Source organism: Octopus bimaculoides, chromosome 26, assembly GCF_001194135.2.
Source record: "Octopus bimaculoides isolate UCB-OBI-ISO-001 chromosome 26, ASM119413v2, whole genome shotgun sequence".
Taxonomy (NCBI): Eukaryota; Metazoa; Mollusca; class Cephalopoda; order Octopoda; family Octopodidae; genus Octopus; species Octopus bimaculoides.
In genome coordinates, this window is record NC_069006.1 from 3,505,909 (window position 1) to 3,509,371 (window position 3,463).

Sequence of the window (3,463 nt, forward strand, 5' to 3'; positions counted from 1 at the left end):
TCAGACATATATATATATATATATATATATATATATATATACACACACATACACACAGATGTATACACACACTCAGACATGTTTATATATCAATAGGCAAAGAGGCTGAGTTCCTTTCGAGCACTGGGCCTCATGGAGGCAAAGTGGTTAAGTTCCTTTCAAGTGTTGGGCCTCACAGAGGCAATGGCCAAGACCTTTGGCGTTATGCCATGCATGAGAAGAAGACCCATCAAGCCGAGCAAAATTGCAGTCATGACAGATACCAGACCAGCGTCACACAAATTGGCACCTGTGCTGGTGGCACATAAACACACCCCAGTGTCACACAAATGACACCCATGCTGGTGACATGGAAGAGCACCCATTACACTCTCGGAGTGGTTGGCGTTAGGAAGGGCATCCAGCCATAGAAAACTACGCCAAATCAGACTGGAGTCTGGTGCAGACTTCCAGCGTGCCAGCCTGGTCAAGCCGTCCAACCCATGCCAGCATGGACAACAGACGCTAAATGATGATGTTGATGATGATTTACATATCCACATTCACATATACACAGATGGACACATACATGTACAAATACATTTATAGATACATATTAATACGTGTATAAATGCATGTATAGAAATTTTCTGAGGAAAATCTTGAGAGAGCCTTCAAAATTTCAGGTAATTAGCTGTCAACGTATAATGAACCGAGACTTTGAAGTCACTATCAAACTTTTCATGTTCAATTGTTTTCATATCATTGGGACTCCAACAGTTACAATGACAAGGGTTCCAGTTGATCCGATCGATGGAACAGCCAGCTCGTCAAATTAACATGCAAGTGGCTGAGTACTCCACAGACGTGTACCCTTAATATAGTCCTCAGGAAGATTCAGCGCAACACAGAGTGTGACAAGGCTAGCCCTGAGTGGACTGGAGTAAAGTGCCTTGCTCAAGAACACAATGCATCACCAGGAATTGAACTCACAATCATGAGCCAAATACCCTAACCACTAAGCCACATACCCTAACCACTAAGCCACATACCTTCACTGTTTTCATATATACGCACACCTTGCACTGGTTTGGTCATGTGATGCATGTGGATGAGGACAGCAGCATAAAGAAGTGCTGAGCTGTGGAGGGAACCAGTGGGAGGGGTAGACCCTCAGAGGTGTGGGATGAAATGGTGAGAACGGATCTTCAGACGCTGGGCCTCAGAGGAAATAACAAGGGTCCAGGAGTTGTGACGCTTTGCAGTAGTTGGGAAGATGCATCAAGCTAAGTAAAACCATTGTCATCCATTCAATCAGGCATGTCCTTTATAGGTGCCAGTGCCACATGAATGCACTCATGCCAATGCCACATGAACGCACTCATTCCGGTGCCACATGAATGCACTCATGCCAGTACCACATGAATGCACTCATACTGATGCCACATGAATGCATTCATGCAAATGCCACATGAATGCACTCATGCCGGTGCCACATGAATGCACCCGGCACATTCTGTAAAGTGGTTGGCATAATGCCAACCACTTTACGGTCATCAAACCATGGAAACCATGTCAAAACAATTTAAGACAGGCCAGTTCCTGTCAAACGGTCCAACCCATATCAGCATGAAAAACAGATGCTGATGATGATATACACACATACATATATAGGTGCAAGTGTGACGGTGTGGTTAGAGGCTTACTTTCCAACCACATGATTTCCAGTTCAGTCCCACTGCATGGCACCTTCAGCAGGTCTCTTATACTATAGCCCTCGGCTGACCAAAGCCTTTTGAGTGAATTTGATAGATGGAAACTGAACGAAGCCCATCATGTGTGTGTGTGTGTGTGTTTAGTCCCACTGACACTGACAACCAGCGTTAGTGGGTTTATGTCCTCACAAGTTAGCAGTTCAGCAAAAAGAGATCAATAGAAGTACAAGGCATTAATAAATAAATACTGGTATTAATTCATTCAACTAAAATTCTTCAAAGTGGTGCCCCAGCATGGCCACAGTCTAATGACTGAAACAAGTAAAAGAGACATGGCCATGTGGTAAGAAGCTTGCTTCCCAACCACATGATTCAAGATTCAGTCCCACTGCATGGCACCTTGGGCAAATGTCTTCTACTATAGCCTCAGGCTGACCAAAGCCTTGTGAGTAGATTTGATAGACGGAAACTGAAAGAAGCCTGTCGTGTATATATATATACACACACACACACACACACAGAAGATGTGCAAGTTATTTGAGGATATACTTTTTTGGGGTTATTGCTGCATTTTTCGCTAATTCTGTATAATCTTTGTTTAAAAAAATAATCATGGCAGACCCGCAGCTTACTCAAGAAATGAAGGGGCATGCTGATATTGTGATTATAAAGGTTCAGCATGGTGATTTAGAAATATCTCAATTTTTAAAAGTTGCCAGATCTTTTGTCTACAAAGTTTGTAAGGAGCTAAAGACTGAAGATAGAAATGTATCACCACTAGCAAAGCAAAACAAGCATTCTAAATGCTCTGAAATCATCAGAATACCTGAATTTATCCAGCAAGTTCAACAGACCATTTGATTACAATCCCAGAAAGTCCATGAGGTCAATTGCAAAAGATCTCCATGTGCCAGAAGTAACAGTCAGAAATGTTATCCATGAAGATATCAGATATAAGTCTTATATGATGAGGGAAAGTCAATTTGTCAGAAAAACCAAAGGAAAATCACTTCACCAGATTTAAAAGGCTCTTAAACAAACTGAAAAATCCAGTAGAAGAAGATTTGATTTTTCTCAATCAAGAAAAATTTCAACCAAGATCAAAAAGTTAACAGAAGAAATGACAGAAGATGGTTTTGTGCAGACCCTTCTGAAGTTCCAAGTGTTATGCATACAAAATTTCCTGCACCTGTCATGATTTTAGGGGTTGTTAGCAATGAAGGACATGCGATGCCTCCTTACTTCTTTCCGCAAGGCCTAAGAGTTAACTCTGCTGCTTACATTAAGGTCCCAGAAATAATTGCAAAGCCCTGGATAGACAGTGTATGCAATGGAAGGCCTTCAGTTAGTCTCTGCACTATCACACATGGCTCTAGTAACACAGAAATGGATGGCTGAAAATTTTCATGATCATATAACCCCTAACATTTAGCCTCCTAATTCCCCAGTTTTCAATCCATTAGAATATTACATGTGGAGTGTTGTTGAGAGAGAAGTCAATGAACATGCCTATAACACCAAAGAATCTTTGAAAGCTGCCATAGTCAGAGTAATATCCAAAATGAACCAGAACCACTTGATTCAAGCATGGAGAGGATTTAGATCTCATATAGAAGCAGTTGTTGAAGCTGAAGGTGGCTTTATTGAATAACATTATAGAAAAGAAGGTTTATTTTTATCCTCATAGCATTTTTTGATAAATAAAGTTATCTGTTATTATATATTTGTTTTTTTTTATAAACATAAATCTGTCCTCAAATATCTTATGC

At 40.8% G+C, this 3,463-nt stretch overlaps 1 protein-coding gene across 2 annotated transcripts in view; it reads right to left on the reverse strand.

The window, feature by feature from the left end:
• The window catches only part of LOC106871749 (myb/SANT-like DNA-binding domain-containing protein 2), a 29,924-nt gene that overhangs the window by 16,542 nt on the left and 9,919 nt on the right, over positions 1–3,463 (reverse strand). The window lies entirely within an intron of this gene.